This window comes from Cupressus sempervirens, chromosome 10, assembly GCF_028749045.1.
Source record: "Cupressus sempervirens isolate cs-2001-9-10 chromosome 10, ASM2874904v1, whole genome shotgun sequence".
Lineage (NCBI taxonomy): Eukaryota > Viridiplantae > Streptophyta > Pinopsida > Cupressales > Cupressaceae > Cupressus > Cupressus sempervirens.
This window is the reverse complement of record NC_143127.1, coordinates 878830662-878850352: the sequence shown is the minus strand read 5'-3', so window position 1 is coordinate 878850352 and position 19691 is coordinate 878830662.

Below are 19691 nucleotides of genomic sequence, written 5' to 3'. Positions count from 1 at the left end.
AAGACCCTTATTTATACTTGCCAAAATAGCTTACAAAACATTCTAGAACATACAAAATAGGAAAGCTGACCCAAAAATAGTCAAGACACATCCCAAGAAAAGATCTTAAAATAAATATTGCGATCGAAATAGGTTCCAAAAGTTGGCTCATATAAATCACATGAAAATGCTGAAACTTGGTATAAACAAGAAAACTCTACACATGAATAGTCACTGGGTAACTCGGCAATGAAGGGTCACTTGGCATACACTAGGTAAGTTGGCGCACATTCAATAACTCGTCACACACTGGAACTCGGCACACACTAGAAATTGGCACTCGATAATAATTGTAAACTAACACATGGCAATAACTAGAAACTTGGCAGCAACTGGTAGAAAGAAAAAAATTGTAGGATTACAAGGAAACCAAAGATGCTCCTACATCACCTTTCAACACATTTCATGACTACATATGTCTCCAGGGGTCCTAGGACCCCTAGGGACATATTAAAATCATATATATGGGTCGAAAGGGGTCATAGGTTATGACATAATTCATTACAACATATGTCTCTAGGGGTTCCAAGACCCCTAGGGACATATTATAATCATTTATATGAGTTAAAAGGGGTCATAGGATAACCTATGACCCCTTTGGACACATTTCATTACAATATATATCTCTAGGGCTTGTAGGACCCCTCGGGACATATTATAATCATTTCTATTGTTTGAAAGGGGTCATAGTATAACGTATGGCCCCTTTTGACACATTTCATGACAATATATATGTCTAGAGGTCCCAAGACCACTAGGGACATATTAAAATCATTTATATGGGTTTAAAGGGGTCATAGGATAACCTATGACCCCTTTCAACATGTTTCATGACAACAGATGTCCCTAGGGGTCCTAGGAATCCTAGGAACTTACTATAATAATTTATATAGTCGAAATGGGTAATAAGATAACCTATGAAAACTTTCAACTTATTTCATGACAACATATGTCTCTAGGGGTCCCAAGACCCCTAGGGAAATATTAAAATAATTTATATGGGTCGAAAAGGATCATAGGATAACCTATGATCCCTTTCGACACATTACATTGCAACATATGTCTTTAGGCGTCAAAAGACCCTTAGAGACATATTATAATTATTTATATGGGTTAAAAGGGGTCATGGGATAACCAATGACCCCTTTCGACATATTTTATTACAACATATGTCTCTAGGGGTACTAGGACCCCTAAGGACATATTATAATTGTTTATATGTGTCGAAAGGGGTCGTAAGATAAGTTATGGTCCCTTTTGACATATTTTATTACAACATATGTTGCTAGGGGTCCTAGGACCCCTAGGGACATATTAAAATTATTTATATGGGTCAAAAGGGGTCATGGTATAACTTATGATAACTTTTGACATATTTCATTACAACATATGCCTCTTGGGGTCTTAAGACACCCAGGAACATATTACAATAATTTATATGTGTTGAAAGGAGTCAGATGATAACCTTATGACCCCTTTCAACATGTTTCCTGACAACATATATCCCTAGGAGTCCTAGGACTACTATGAACATATTATAATCATTTATATGGGTCAAAAGAGGTCATGGGATAACCTATAACCCTTTTCAACATATTTTGTTACAACATATATTTCTGGGGGTCTCGATACCCCTAAGGACATATTATAATCATTTATATGGGTCAAAAGGTGTCATAGGAAAACCTATGACCCCTTTCAACACATTTCATTACAACATATGTCTCTAGGGTTATTAGGACCCCTAGGGACATATTATAATTATTTATATAGGACAAAAGGGGTCATAGGATAACCCATGACCCCTTTTGACACATTTCATCACAACATATGTCTGTAAGGGTCCTAGGACCTTAGGAAAATATTATAATTATTTATATGGGTTGAAAGGGGTAATAGGATGAGCTATGACCCATTTTGACACATCTCGTGACAATGTATGTCTCTGGTGGTCCCAAGACCCCTAGGGACATAGTAGAATCATTTTTATAGTTTGAAAGGGATCATAGAATAATCTGTGACATGTTTCAACACATTTCATGAAAACATATGTCTATAAGGGTCTCAAGACCCCTAGGGGCATATAAGAATCATTTATATGGCTTGAAAGGGGTCATAAGATAACCTATGACCCTATTTCATTCCAACATATGTCTCTAGGGGTCATAGGACCCCTACTGACATATTATAATCATTTATATGGATCAAAATGGGCTATAGGATGTCTTATGACCCCTTTCGACACATTTCATTACAACATATGTCTCTAGAGGTCCTAAGACCCCTAGGGACATATTATAATTGTCTATATTGGTCAAAAAGGGTCATAAGATAACTTATGATCCCTTTCAACACATTTCACTACAACATATGTCTCTAGGGTTCATAGGACTCCTAGGGACATATTATAATAATTTATATGGGTTGAAAGGAGTCATAGAATAACCTTATTACCCCTTTTGACATGTTCTATTACAACATATGTCCCAAGGGGTCCTAGGACTCTTAGTAGTATATTATAATCATTTGTATGGATTGAACAGGGTTATGGAATAACTTATGACCCCTTCGACACATTTCATTACAACATATGTTTTTATTGGTCCCAAGACCCAGAGGGACATATTATAATCATTTATATGGGTCGAAAGGGGTCATAGAAAAACTTATGACCCCTTTCGACAAATTTCATTACAACATATATCTCTAGGGATCTTGGGAACCTAGGAACATATTATAAACATTTTTATGGGTTGAAAGGGGTCATAGGATAACATATGACCCCCTTCGACACATCTCATTACAACATATGTCTCTAGGGATCCTAGGACCCCTAGGGACATATTATAATTATTTATATAGGTTGAAACAGGTCATAGGTTATCGACACATTTCATTATAACATATGTCTTTAGTTGTCCAAGGACCCCTAGGGACATATTATAATCATTTATATGGATTAAAAGGGGTTATAAGATAACCTATGAACCCTTTCAACTCATTTCATTACAACATGTCTCTAACATCCCAAGAATCCTAGGGACATATTATAATTGTTTATATGGGATAAAAGGGGTCATAGGATAACAAATGACCCCTTTCAACACATCTCATTACAGCATATATCTCTAGGGGTCCTAGGACCCCTAGGGACATATTCTAATTGTTTATATGGGTTGAGTGGGGTCATAGGATAACCTATGATCTCTTTCGATATTTTTCATTATAACATATGTCTCTAGGGGTCCTAAGACCCCTAAGGATATATTATAATCATTTATGTGGGTGGAAAGGGGTCATAGGGTAACCTATGACTCCTTTTGACACATTTCATGATAACATGTCTCTAGGTGTCCTAATACTCCTAGGGACATATTATAATCATTTATATCGGTCCCAAATGGGTAGGACCACATCTGTTGCTAGGGGTCCTAGGATCTGTAGGAACATACACTATGCGTTTGAATGGGTTAAATGGGATTATAAAGTTCCCTATGACCCCTTCTAACTTATTAAGTAAGAAAATACATTATTAAGAATATATGTTATGTGTACGAATGAGTTGAAAGGGGTAATAGAGTATCTTATAATCCCTACTGATACTTAATGTCATTGAATGTGTCAAAAAGCATCATAGGATATTCTAAGGCCATTTTGAATCATTAGATCACAATATTTATGTGGTTAGGGGTCCTAGAAACCATGAGCACACATATTGTGATTGAATGGGTTAAATAGTGTCAAAAGGTAACCTATGACCCACTTTGATCCTTTGGAACCATTATTTGTATGGTTAAGGGACCTAAAGCCTTTAAAAAAAATATTAAGTATCCTAAAATGGGGTCATACTATTATAAAAGAATTTAAAAAAAGAATAATTTAAAAGGAAAAAATTATTTAAAAATAAAAATAAAAAAAAACAAGTATCCGATTTGAGAATAGGTATCTGATTTGGGAACAGATACTTTATTTGGGAACAAGTACCTGATTAGGCTTGGCATTGCTTTGGAAGCCAACCCTCCATGGTCAACATCAAAAGCATCCCAAAAATATGATTTTGGACTTCGATGATGTAGCTGACGACCTTTTTTTCACCCAAATTTAATGAAACAAAAAGGGTTTCTTGGGAATGTTCTAAGCTTTCCATTGATATAATGTCTGTTAAATTATGAGTTAAGTAAGTAATGATTACTTATTTTCCTATGGAGTTAGCTACAAAGTGTTGATGTACATACTGATTGAAAAATAGCTATAACTTTCAAACCATATAAGATTTGTGAAATCCAAAAGATGCATCACATTCTATGCTTCAACAAGTATAAGAAAAAAAAAATGATTTTGAATCTTTTTTAACTAGTTAAGTTGGTCAGATATGGGATTTTTTTAATTTTTGAAAATAGTATAGTAGAAAATTTATAATTAATTATTTATTTGTGATAAAATTTCCCAAATATATGTGTCATGTCTGAACATGAGTCTAATTTTTATATCTATAATTATATTAAAAAGTATTCTCATTCGATTTTGATTAAGTTGGTTAGACATACAACTACTTTTATTTTCACCATAAAATTTTTGTAGTATTGCATTAAAATCCAAACTTTTGACCAAACAAATAATTTTTCTCTTGATAAGGCCTAGTAGTTCAGAAACTAGATTCAATTTTCTACAAATTATTTTCTTACAACTTTTCGATAAAAAGTCCAAAACCACTTTAAAATTATTTGTCAAGTTAACATAACCCTAATTTTCTAATTTTTCACTACCACTTAAGGCAATAGTTTGGTTGACGATGATCCTGCACATACCCAGTAGTAGATATCATGTCAATGTTGAAATCTCCAAAAATTTAAGTGATTATATTTGGATCTACTGTGTTTGTGATATTGTCCAATACTTTATTAATCTCTATTATGGGAGAATTTGGCCTTGTGTAGATGTTTGAAATGTTGAATATATTGTTTAACTTTGAAATCATCAATGTTATTGCTTCTATATATTGTGATGTGTAATTTTTCTTTTTGTTACTATGATATGATTTCATATCATTGTCATTATGTTGTGTATTGCATTGTTGCAATGAGCAATAAACAATCCATATAGGATGTGATTTTGGTGTGAGAAAATGTGAACTTCTTGTAAGAATAGTACATCATATGACATAATCTTAAAGTCATTGAGTAGATCAGTTTCGTGGGCATATAAACTTTGTGTATTAAAAGTGCAGAAAATAAAATGTTGAGTTGATTGTGGACATACAAGATCAATGCCATGGTGCCAACATGCATTTGATTTCAAGTGCTCCATTTCTATGTTTATTTTATTTTTCACTTAGAAATGTTTAGGGCTTAGAGGTTTGACAAAAAAAAGATTTTCATTGTTTTTGTTCACGATAATGTTGTATATGTTATTCCATGTTGTCTTGAGGTTGTAGGATTGAAAGCTAGTATGTTCATTGTTAAGTCTTGTGATCTATGTATTGTGCTTGCACAAGCTAGTTGTATGGGGAATTATTTTCTAATATTTATTTTCTTGATAGTTGATATTTCTTGAATTAGTTTTGACATGCATAGAATAGGGATCCAATATTTTTCAATTCATTGGTTATAGTATGTTGTAGATTTCTTTCTTTGTTGATGCCCAATGTTAGGATTGCTAAACTTAACCAAAATAATGTCAAAAGTGTCATGTTCAATGTATTCTTTGAGGATACCACCATAACCATTTACCAAGCCATCACTGGTGCTATAATTTCCTGAATATAACTCTATGAGCATGTTTCATTTTATTTGTATTTTGGTTGGTAGAGTAGTTGTATATGAGTAGAGTAATATACCATCAACGGTGTTCTCATATTCATCAATGGACTTTAGAACAATAAAATTTTCAGCCATAATTGTAAGCATTTTGTTGTTGGAGGTATCTACATCTGTTTTTCTATAAAAAAGAAAAGCGAGTGTTGGATGAATGGGTATTGATCTAAGATAGTACTGGTTGAGGTAATATATTTTGCTTGGCTTTGTGGGTCCTATTTAGGATTTGAATGATTTTTTAATCTTTTTCCCATATGGTAACATGTAAAGTGTTACATTTCATGTTATCTTTCTAGAAGTTGTATGACAACAAGTCTTTGTGTGTAGGCCTACTTTCGAATACATTGGAGTTTAGTACTGGTTGTGCTTGACATAGGTCACCTAAGAAAATTGTGTCCAGATTTTCAAATTAAGTTGTAGGTGTGTACATTATTTATCGTAGTCATCTGTCTATGAAATGCAGGAAGGATGAACTCATTAAGGAGATTTCATCAATGAAAATAAGTCTAAGTTGACTATAACGTTTTGACATTTTGTCAAGTGTCATTGTTCATGTTAGTTTGTGGTGACTAATTAGAGAAGTATTGTACATACTTCATAATTCTTTAGGGTTTAGGGCATCGGCCTTAAAAAATGTTTGCTCCTATTTTATCACTTCTTATTTATATAGGAATTGTGCAACCCTAAAGTGAGAATATATTATATAAGATTGCTTAGGGTTAGGTATTGTGGTAATGCAATGTATAATGAGATAGGTTTTTCTTCCGATGGTATTGAACTATAAGGGTTTGTACTATAATCACTAGATAATAAGAAAGGTTGGATGGTTTTGTGGGTAGATGTAGCCCAGGTTTTGGGTGAACCACTTTAAATCTGTGTTATCTATGTTTTTTATTGTTTTATTATTTTGTTTCTAATTTTAACTGTTTAGTCATATATTGTTCTAGATTTGTTGAATCCTAACAATTGGTATTAGAGTGATGTTTGTTGCTGTAGATTGATAGGACTTTCATATTTGAGTGGGAGCAATGAAGGATTCCAAATTCAAGATTGAAAAATTCAATGGCTAGAATTTTCACTTATGGAAAATGCAAATGGAATATTATCTATATCAGAAGGATTTGTGGAAGCCATTAGAAGGGAAAGATAAGAGACAAGGAATGATCATAGATGAGGATTGGGAGATCTTGGATGGAAAGGCATTGGGATCTATTCGATTGTGCCTTGCATCATCTATAACATTCAATATATCAATGGTAAAAATGACTATAGAGTTGACGGAGACACTAGCTAAGTTATATGAGAAAACCTCAACTTTGAATAAGGTATTTCTTATGAAGTGTTTATTTAATATGAAAATGGGTGAGGGAGGATCTATAGAAAATAATTTAAATGAGTTTAGCATAGTCACCAATCAATAGTCATCAGTATAAATTTCATTCAATGAAGAGGTTAGGGCTATCTTAATTTTATCATCTTTTCCAAAAAGCTAGAATAGCTTGGTTATGGTTGTAAGTAACTCTGTCTCTAGTTCAAATACTTTGAAATTTGATGAAGTTGTTGGTGTTATCCTAAGTGAGGAAATGTGATGGAAAAGAATAGGTGAAACTTCAACCTCATCAAGTTCCTCATTGAATGTGGAGAATAAAGGAAGAACAAGTTAAAGTGTAAAAGGCCCTTTACATGACAAGGCATAGGGGAAGTCAAAGAAATGACATTCTTATACTAATTGAAAGAAAGATTGCTGATAATATGGAAAACTTGGTCACCTAAAGAAAGATTGTTGGTCTCATAAAAACAAACAAAGCTAATGTTGCAAGTAATGATTTACAAGTTGCTTTAATCTTATGTTTAGATAATTTTAGAAATAGATAATACTGGGGGGGGAGGGGTGTGCAGGGGGGGGTGAATTAGTATTTTCAATCTTTTTTGCACACAATTGGATATTATTTATTACTTTACCACATGAATAAGAAAGTAAACCAATAATGCTGAACAGTATAAACAACCATACACAAAGAGAGATCATAACACCGTATTTTGTTAACTAGGGAAACCATGGCCAAGGGAAAACCTTGGTGGGGATGAAACCCACTAGATGATTCACTATATAAAGGAGCCAATTAAGGATATTGACCCTGTTAGGAGTCTATGAAGAATGTATAGTGTCTTGAGTCCCCATTAGGAGACTAGGCCTTGTTAGAAGCCTCAACCCTATTAGCAATCTCTTCAAATCTATTAGGAGTTGGTGGATCATAAAAGAATTTGTGTAAGAAGAGTCCACTGCCCTAACATGGAACTGTAGAATGAGATCTTCAAGATATAAGTAGACATACAATATTGAGATACCTACCATGCTTCACAAATCTTCTGCCTGACAATTCTTCATACAAGCACAATTGTACACATGTCAATCTGCATCATATCTCACATGAAAATGCTTCACATCATATATAATATCATAATGACTTGTTACTCTCATTTCACAAGATCATATCAAGTTCAAAATCATTGATTATTCCTTTTTCATACTTCTATTTAACTTCACAAAATGAAGTCCTTTACTTATACCAAAAATATTGGTAAACTATTCCTTAGTCATGTCACATAACATCCTTAGAGTTATCTCATTAAGAAATAGTAATTCAAAAAAATAAATCAAGTTGTTTAGCACATTCTGCTAATATGCTTTGTTCTGCATTATATCATCACTACATTACTAATTCCTTCATAACTTGGACTTTTTTGATCATACAGACATGTGTATTGGTATACATCATTAGTATGATGTCATGCATCCTTGGTTAACCGTGCAAGAGAATATTTTAAGAGAATATTCTACTATCATTAAATTTGTCATGTTGTTGTGATGTTGTCTGATACTTAGAGAATTTTCCTTCACAAATGAACATGACTAATCTCAAAAAAAAAAATGTTGCCATAAATGACAACCATGTTACTTACCTTGTTTGATTGATTGGACATATTTCCAACAATCTCCCCCTTTTCCATTGATGGCAACATTTTGGAAAAATTGGGTAAGTCCCAAACATGCTGTCGTACCAAACAAAACAAATAAGCATAACATAGTAAACACATTGTATTCATGTTTTAAGAGGATTATATCCCTTATAACTCTAATTACAACTTATTGCTCCCCCTTAGAAATTATAATAAAATCTTACTACTGTATATTTTTCCTTATTTTTCCTTTTACAATTACTTACAATTTTCCATATATCTCCCCCTTAAACATCAATGACAAAGGTATTACAAAATAAAAGACAATCAAAATCTGGTAGCTACATCAAAACTTGGAAAAATAATCACTGAAGTTGGTTTTTAAATGTAAAAAGGTGTTTCTTCCAACTTTCTTTAATGCATCAGATACACAGATTAACACACATAAAGCATATGTAGCTAACTCTATTGCATTCAAGTCTATAGCCACAAACTTGTCATATGAATATTTTCCTGACAAGCATTCCTCCAATTGATTCTCCAACAATGTTACTTGTGGGAACAAGTTTTCTCTTAGGAGAGTGAATCTCTTCAGAGATTTTTCTTTCTCTTCTTGCATATTCCTTATGTTTTCATGAAGTGTCTACATTGTGTGCTCAATGGTATCTATCTTTTGGTTCTTCTTTAGAAAGTTGTCAGTGAATGTTTGAAGCTTAGTCGCCTTTTCTTTGATTTGATCATCGAATTCTTGGAGATGAATGTATGCCAAGTTGCATTTAGCATAAGCCTATTTTCCTTCCTCTATACACTGTCCTGGTGCCTTAATACATATATTCAAATTTTCTATGTCATTCCTCATATTAGTGCAAATGGTGTTAAGGAGTTTACCATCATGCTCTATTTGTGCTTGAATTGAAGCCGCATTAGAAAGTGTTGTGAATTCATTATCAAAAGCTTTGCAAAACATTGTTGTGCATTGTTGAATATTTGTAGGGCTATCAATAGGGATTACTACCTTCTCCATTCTATCCAAAACTAGAGTCAAAGCCTTTTCAAAGGACTTGACTGATTTCTTTTTTTTTCAAGAAGTTTACTTAAAGACGATATGAGATTCTTTGCTTCATCCTCTTCACCTAATTGAACTGTTGCTTCTCTTGCTTGGGTGGGTGGTGTGGAGGGTGTTATTGTTTTTACTGTCAAGGGTAAACTCAAAGTATCTACTTCAATGCTAGATTCAACTTTCTTTGTAGAAGGTGCATTTTCTTCCTTTGGCTCCTGATCTTCTACTTTATTAGATGAGCTGCTATAATCCACAATATTGCCCACAATACTGGCACCAAAATCCTTGAATGGGTTCACTATTATGTCAATTGTCACATAGGTGTTATCTACTTGCATAGATTTGTTGTCAATGGTGATATGTGGTGAATCGCTGGAAATAGGTGTTATAGTTCATTGCTCAAAATTGTGGGGTGGACTATCTATAGTAGGACTTGCTTCCTCTATCTACACACACTCCTCAGGTATTTGGCTTGCCTTCTCTAGTTGTGCACTTTCCTTAGGCATAGTAGACATAAATGTGACTATAGCCTTTTGTGTTTCCTTATTAACTTCTTCATAATTTCCTCCCTTGAGGATAATGAATCTCTTTTTATTCCTTAACAAAGGTTCTATACCTTTTAGAACAGCTGTTATTTCTTCCTCATTATTTATAGAACATAATTTTTTCACCATATTAATTCTTATTTTCTTATCTTCCTCTACAACTGTACGATTTCTATTTAACAATCTATTCTACAAATCTTCAGGCATTTGACCTCTTATATTGTCAAACATTTTATCTTTTAGGATCATATTCCTAACTACAACATTTTCTAGCTATCTCCTATCCATATTATTATACAAATCATCGTACTTATTCAACTCTACAAAATTATTGTCATTAATGATTTGCACATTAAGATTCTCTACCTTTGGCTTCCATACTTTTCACTTGGTTGAGGTTTTCCTTTCCTGATCTGCTGGTTCAATTGGTTTGTCACCAATTTCTTCTTTAGAAATAGAAGAACTAATCTACAAAGTTTGTCTTTTCTTATTTGGACCACTTGTAGTTTTCTTCATTAGCTTCTTAGAAGGGGTTTTGGTCCTTTCAAGACTTGTAGACTTCCTTTTATCTGATGCTTCTTCAGTCTTCACTGGATTCCTTAGAGGTTGCTACTGCACAACTCTTGCATAAGGAATTGTAGGTGTTTGTGCACTTGTCTAGGCAATTGTGGCCTCTTCAGTAGGTCCTACCATTGCAATGGGTGTAGGGGTCAATATCTCAGATTGACCACTGGCCTTCATTTCCATGGCTATCCATCTCACCTCATTAAATTCTTTTCTAGTCATTCCCAATTCTTTCAAAATAGAATAAATCACCTTATCCACCTTTTTCTTGGAATCCTTTATTATCTAGCTTGTCTTAACTTCTCTCATCTTCTCAATGTCTATGCCCCATCTAGGACAATTACAATCAACTTTAGAATGAAGGATTATCTGCGCATATCCTTTAATCAATTCTTCACTCATTTTGTAACCCATGGGTTCAATGAACTTAACTCAAGGGACTACTACCTCCATACATGTGAAATCTATTTTGATCATGAAACAGAATTCATCCTTATACTTCTCTGCTAAGCATAGGAGGTATCCCATACCTTTGCTTCATTTTTGTTTAGAAAGACTTCAATATTCTATCAATATCACTGTCTCGATCATCGTATCAGGTTTGGTTCTGTATGCACAAGTGATAATTTGCATTGTGCACTCACTCTCATTCCAATTTGTGATATCAAGAAAATTCTTAGTAGCATAGAAAAATAGATGTTTCAATAGGGATTCAAAGCTAAAGACTGCACTCCTTGATTTCTTGATTCTAGATATGTTATCCAAAAATTATGTTCGAATAATGTCACACATATTAACCTCTTCACCTCTTACTACCAAGTAATCTGCATGAAGAAATCCTGTAGGGATTGAATTTATCCTAGATCCATGATTGTACTTATATCCCAAAATCTTACAAGTGAGTCTCACTCCATCATCTTGAATAATGTTAACTTTCATGTTTTTTCCATCAAAATATGTATTGAGATTTGTCTCAACTAGCTTGCACACATTCTTCTTAATGTTCACTAGATTGCATCCTTCATACTCAAACCTATGACCTTGTGAATTAGGTCATTGTTAATACATGTGATAAAATCTCTCAACCATAGAACATTCATTATTGTTAAAATCTGTGTAGAACATATTCTTAAATAGGCTAAGTCATTCTAGGTATCTATGTTCAAGTTTTAGTTACAATTCATTGCTACACATTTTCTCCAATTCCTTATGAATTTCTGAATCACCTATGCTTTCAATCTTCCAATGAATATATGCTCTTATATCCTCAACATGAAGAACAATTTTTAGAGCTTGTGAAAATGCTCCAATAGGGTGAAAACAAACAAATGGATGTTTCTTGAAATTGTATCTTGGTCTATTGCTTATATTAAAGACTTCTTGTCTTGCCATTTTTGAAAGATTATGTTCAACAATTTAGTAAATACTTTAATTTCACATATTAGGGCTTCTAGTGAGTTTGAGTAATTTTTGGCCTCTATAATTCTTCAAGTCTTGCTTTGATCTAACATTCAAAGTTCGCACAAATAAATGTTGTATGTTAATCAATTTTCTTCCTTTAAATCTTTTGCAATCTATACCTCGCATTAAATGCATGTCTATCACTAGTTTAGTGTATTGTCTCTATATAAAATAGAGATTATTCTTCTTTCATATCCTTAGCTTGATCTTATCAGGCCATGCACACTTCACTATAGACTTCTCTCAATGTCTACTACATACTATCAACTGTGCAAATCTTTGATACTTTAACATCAGTTATCAATAACTGATACTCTATTTCACTAGGAATGCTTAATTTTGGTAAGAGGAGTCACAAACAATAAGTGACTTCATTGTCTTGTCAGATACATCTTCCATAACTATATGAGAGCTTCGTAGTTCCTTTTCCTTTGTAAATGATTCCTTTAATTCATTTTTTTTCTACATATCATTTCTTCTATTGTTCCTTCTATAATTCTAATTCCTATTTAGGTCTCTTCTATCCATTTTGCAAAAAATTACTATGTGTCCAAAGTTATTGCACAATTGACATATAGGTACATTTCTTTTCTGTTCCTTCTGGTGGTCGTCAGGTGTTCTATAATTCCTTGCAATCTGAGCAAACAATTTATCTTTGGCCTCCACTTTCATTATTGTGAGATCTTTTTCTATTTCCTGCATGGTTAGTGTTCCTATATATCCTACTATTTTCATTATTACTATCAAATTTAGGTTTATTACAATCTACTGCACAATTACCATATCCATGATAATTATGGAAATAAAACTTTGAAATAGGTTTGAAGGACTTATATTTGCAATCAATTTCAATGTCTTTGGGTTCATCACATTAGGCATAAGATTCCTTTCTTTTGTTGTCCATATCATGATTAGATTCTTTATCTTTCTTAGAATGAGTGACATTCTGTTTGTCCTTAGATGTATCATCTATCTTGCTTAGATCCTTATTGAATTTGAAAGTACTAGATTCTTTTCTCTAAAAAGATTTCTTGGTGGATTGTCCACGAAAGCATCCATTTCCAGTCTTGTCATAACTGGGTCTTTGTGCACATATTTGTTCTTCAATCTTATCACTGCTAGTATATAATTTTTCAAGTTGTTGTTTGGTTTGTACCAACTCACCTTTCAAAATAGTTTTGTATTTTTCTAATTCTACATGCTCTAGCTTAATAGATTCCAATTCAAATGTTAGCTTTCTTAACTATGATCTCAGATCTTCATTTTCAACTTTAATTTTAAAGTCATTCTTTCCTCAATTTTCCTTAGGACTCAGCTTAAGTTCAACTATCTTCAACTCATGTTTTAGGATCTCAATTTCTTTCTTTAGATCTTCAATATCATCATCACTAGTTTGATCATTAGGTCTTGTTTGCTTCAAATCATCTATCTTGTCCTTCAGTTCACCAATATAAGCTTTTGCATCTTTGTATTTGTCCTTTAGGCTATCTCTTTCATCAGTAAGAAGATCAATTTGTTCAAGAGCTTCTTCAAGATTTTTCTTCAATTTTTCCATATCCATAGGGATCTTATTCAAGCTATTAAGCCTCTTCTAAATAACCAGGCTCTAATACCAATTGTTAGAAATAGATAATACTAAGAGCGGGTGTGAATCAATATTTTCAATCTTTTTTCCTGTAACTAGATATTATTAATTACTTTATGACATGCATAAGAAAGTAAACCAATAATGCTAAAAAATATAAATAACCATACGCAAAGAGAGATCATAACACCATTTTTTTTAACTAGGGAAACCCTAGCCAAGGGAAAACCCCGGTGGCAATGAAACCCACTAGATGATTCACTATATAAAGGATCTAGTTAAGGATGTTGACCTTGTTAGGAGTCTATGAAGAATATATAGTGTCTCAAGTCCCTATTAGGAGACTAGGCTTTGTTAGAAGCCTCAACCCTATTAGAAGTTTCTTTAACCCTGTTAAGAGTTGGTGGATCATATACAAATGTGTGCAAGAAGAACCCACTACCCTAACATGCAACTATACAATAAGTTCTTCAAGAAATAAGTATACATACAATACTAAGATACTTGTCGTGCTTCAAAAATCTTCTGACTAACAATTCTTCATACAGGAGCGACTACACATATATTAATCTACAAAATATCTTGCAAAACAATGCTTTGCAACATATATAATATTGCATTCACTTGTTACTCTCATTTCACTAGATCATATCAAGTTCACAATCACTGATTATTCTTTTTTCAAACTTCTATTTAAATTTTCAAATGAAGTCCTTTACTTATACCAAACATATTGGTAAATTATTCCTTAGTCGACTCATATAACATCCTTAGAGTTGGCTCATTAAGAAATGGTATATCAAATCAATAAATCAAATTGTTTAACACATTCTGTTGATATGCTTTGTTTTGCATTGTATCATCATTGCATTGCTGATTCCTTCATAACTTGGACTCAGTTGATCATACGGACATGCACATTGGTATATGTCATTAGTATGATGTCATGCATCCTTGGTTAACTACACAAGAGAATATTTGAAGGGCTTAGTTTGCTATCATCAAATTTGCCATGTTGTTGTGATGCTATCTGATACTTAGATAATTTTCCTTCACAAATGAACATGACTAATCTTCAAAAGAAATATGTTGCCATAAATGACAACCGTGTTACTTATCTTATTTGATTGATTAGACATATTGGCAATAGATAATGCTAATGATTCCTAGGTAATAGATTTTGGGGCTTCATTCCATGCTACACCGCATAGGAAATATTTTCAAGATAATTATCAAGATGATTTTGGATAGGTATATTTGGGTGGTGATGAGCCCTATTCTATTGTTGGAATAGGAAAAATAAAGATCAAGTTTCCAAACAAAAATGTCTGGATGCTACAAGAGGTAAGGCATATCCCTAATTTAAGAAGAAATTAATTTTTCTAGGACAATTGGGTAGTGAAGGTTGTGTAATAATGTTTACGGACAATGTCTAGATGGTAACTAGTAGTAGCTAAAGGTGCAAAGGTTGGCACATTGTACTTGTGTACTAGAGAAACTTATTCCACTTTAGTTGCTACTAATATTGATAATGCAAGGAAAACTACTATAGATGTTGTAAGAACAAAGTCAGTTGTTTGGCACCATAGGCTTGGGAACATGAGTAAGAAAGGGATGAAAATCCTTCACTCTAAATATCTATTGCTAGGGTTGAAAAATATTGATTTAGAGTTCTGTGAAAATTGTGTTTATGGTAAACAGAGAAGAGTTAGATTTCCCAAAGTTGGAAAAGAGAAGAAGAGTAAGAAGTTGGAGCTAGTGCACTTAGATCTGTGGAGACTAGCTCAGGTATCATCTCTTAGTGGCTCTCATTACTATGTTATTTTCATTGATGACTCAAATTCAATGACATGGGTGTATTTTCTGAAACAAAAATTTGATGCCTTTTAAAATTTCAAGAAATGGAAAGCTTTGGCTGAAAATGAGGTGGAAAGAGGATAGAGTGTTTCAGATCAGATAATGGAGGTGAGTATTATAGCAAGTTCATTGAAGATTACTATTATGTTAATGGAATAAGAAGGCAGTAGACTATTCTAGGAGCTCCACAAGAAAATGATGTGTCTAAGAGGATGAATGGGACAATCATGGAATGTGTAAGGAGCATGAGATTGCATATTGGGCTACCATTTCATTCTTGGGAAAATGTTGTAAACACTATTGTCTATTTGATAAATAGAGGACTTTCAACACCTTTGAATGGTGGTAGCCTAGAGGAAGCATGGACTCGTAAAAATGTAAATTATTCATTTCTGAAAAATTTTGGTTGTGAAACTTTTGTCCATGCTAATAAAGAAAATAGAACCAAGCTTGATGCTAAACCTTAGAAATGTACCTTCATTGGATATGGAATAGATGACTATGGTTATCAGTTATGAGATTTTGAAAATCTAAAAATAATTAAAAGTAGAGATGTTATATTCAATGAAAAGGTCATGTCCAAAGAATAGTTGCAAGAAAAGAAGAATGAATAGGTCAAATAAGACTATGTGGTTTTGGATGGGACTCCTAAAAAAAGAAATGCCACTAGCATCTAATGCTTAGGAACAAGAGGTTACCCCACAAACTCTTGCAAGTGTTAGAAATTCTAATCAGTTGAGTAGAGATCCTAAAAGGTTTTCTCCTTCTTTATACTCTATTTTTTTTATTGGTTCTGGTGAACCAGAGGAGTATAAAGAGGCAATATAGGTAGATGCTAGACAACAGTGGAAACCTAGCATGAAAGAGGAGGTGGACTGCTTGTTAAAAAATAAGACTTGGGACTTAGTCCCTTTACCTAAAGGAAAAAGAGCCTTGCCTAACAAATGGGTTTATAGGTTGAAGGAGGAAGATGGAGGAAAGAAAAGGTATAAGGCCATACTTGTGATAAAATATTTTGCATAGAAAAGGGTATAGATTTTGATGAAATATTCTTCAATTAGAATTGTAATACGTCTTGTTGCTGCAGATGAATTGCATCTTGAATAGCTAGATGTGAAAACAAGAATTCTCCATGGAGATTTGTAGGAGGAAATTTACATGTAGCAACCAGAGGGATATTACGTCAAGGGTAAGGAGAATTTGGTGTGTAGGTTAAGGAAGAGTTTGTATGGCCTAAAGTAAGCACCTTGAAAATGATTTTTAAAATTGGATAGTTTCATGAGTAAACAAGCCTACCATTGATGCAATTTTGATCACTATGTATATTTTAAGAGACTGGATAATTGGAGTTACATTATTCTGTTACTCTATGTTGATGACATACTTGCTGCTAGGTCTAATATGCAATAGATAAATGAACTTTAATAGAAACTAGCAAGGTCATTTTCTATGAAGGATTTGGGTGCTACTTAGAAAATCCTTGGTATGAGTATCACATAGGGTAGGAAAAATAGAACGTTGAATTTGTCCCAAAGTGAGTATATAAAGAAGGTGTTGAAAAGATTTAATATGTAGGACATAAAAGAAGTCAATACACCTTTGGCTAGTCATTTTAGATTGACTAAGGAAATGTGCCCAAAGGCATAGGAAGAGGTAGATAAAATGTCTAACATCCCATATTCATCAGTAATTGGTAGTTTTATGCATGCAGTGTTATGCACACAACTAGATATTGTTCATGTAGTGGGAGTTGTCAGCATGTATATGAGTAATCTGGGTATGGAACATTGGAGTAGTGTCAAATGGATATTTTAATATTTGAGAGGTGCTACTAAAAAGGCATTATGATTCATAGGAGCTAGTTCTACTTTGAGTGGATTTTTTGACTCTAATTTGGAAGGAGATGTTCATAGAAGGAGGAGTACTACAAGGTATGTTTTTACTATAGGGGGTACTACAGTTAGTTGGATTTCTAGATTATATATGGTTAATGCACTTTCAACCACCAAAGTTGAGTATGTAGTTTCTACAAAAGCTAGAAAGGAAATGATTTGGTTATAATGTTTTCAAGAGGAAGATTGCCCATTGTATAGTGATAGCCAAATTGTAATTTATCTTGCAAAGAATTATGCTTTTGATTCAAGGACAAAGCACATACAACTCAAGTACCATTTTATATGGTCTATATTGGAGGATGGCCTATTATGGCTTGAAAATATTCATACAAGTGATAATCCTATAGATATGTTCACACAGATATTCCCCAAGGAGAAGTTGGTTTCTTGCTCAACTTCTATTGAGCTTCTTGACTGATGATTATGGAGTTAATACACAATAAAAGCTTTTATCCAGTGGGAGCCCCATGTGGTAGCGATATTTCTACAAGATTAATCTTTAAGTGGGAGATTGTTGTCTAGGGTGGAGTTTGATCAGTCCTTATGTGGGAAATTTTTAGTTTGTGGTGAATGATTAGAGAAGTGTTTTACATATTTCATAATTCTTTGGGGTTTGGGGCATTGGACCAAAAAGGAAAAATTTCTCCTATTTTATCATGGCTTATTTAGATGGGCATATTGTAACCCTAAAGTGGGAATATATTATATAAGATAGCTTAGGGTCAGGAATTTTGGTAATGTGATGTATAATGAGATAGGTTGTTCTTATGGTGGTATTAAGCTGTAAGGGTTTGTATTGTAATCACTAGATAATAAGAAAGGTTGGACAGCTGTGTAGGTGGACGTAGCCCAGGTTTTGGGTGAACCACGTTAAATCTATGTGTCATCTGTATTCTTATGGTTTTCTTCTTTTGTTTATGATTTTAACTATTTTTTTGTGTCTTGATCTATTGAATCCTAACAGTTCAGTGGTAAAAATTTAGATTTATTAAAAAGACTATGTAGTGTTGAATTTATTATTGCACCCCCAATGTTGTATGTTTTTTTTCCTATATAGGTTGTAACTAATCCTTTTGGTTTATCGGGATCATTATATATATTGGTGTTAGAGATACATATAAGTTCTTGATAGATGACCTTTGTTGTAAATATTTTCCCTGTCCCAACACATCTAGTAAGGAATAGGTTAATTGGAATTTTGTCATTTTTCATTTTCTTCATAACAATATCATTGACTATTTGTTGTTGCTCTTTGTTAAGCTTCTATCTAAGTTCAAAGTAGTCAACATTATTGGGTATTTGTGGGTTCTTTGCTACTTCAAATCCTGAATATGTTGTGTATTATTTTCTTATGTGATCTTGCTTCAATGTCACTATGAATGTCATATTCTTCTTGAGGCCTATAGGTTTGTATTGTTTCATTGTTTTTACTATTTTCTATTATTTGCATGTTGATATCATTGGCTTCGCTATCAATGTCACCCCATGCAAGGCTAGTTTTGTAGAAGAATTTTGAGTAGTTTATTTTTATTGTAGCTTCGTAATGCATGAATGATGATTCCTAGGATGTAATTTTTTTATAGAGATGAACTTCATGTTCTATGAATGGTATGAAAAGAAGTAATTACTCTCTACAATATTTTTTGACATCAATATATCTATTGTAATTGATCGATTGTATTATGGTTTCTTTTTTCTTTTATTATTATTATTATTTTACATCTCTATACTATTATATTTTGAGACAAAATCAACCAATTTATGTAGTGGTCTATTAGAAATTTTCATAGTAGATTTTCTGATTTGTTTGGTTCTTGGCTAATTTGAGCAACTAGTTTTAGAACAAAGATGAGTTCATTGTCTAGTCTTGTGTCAATGAAAATACATCTGAGTGAACTTTTATTGAGGGGA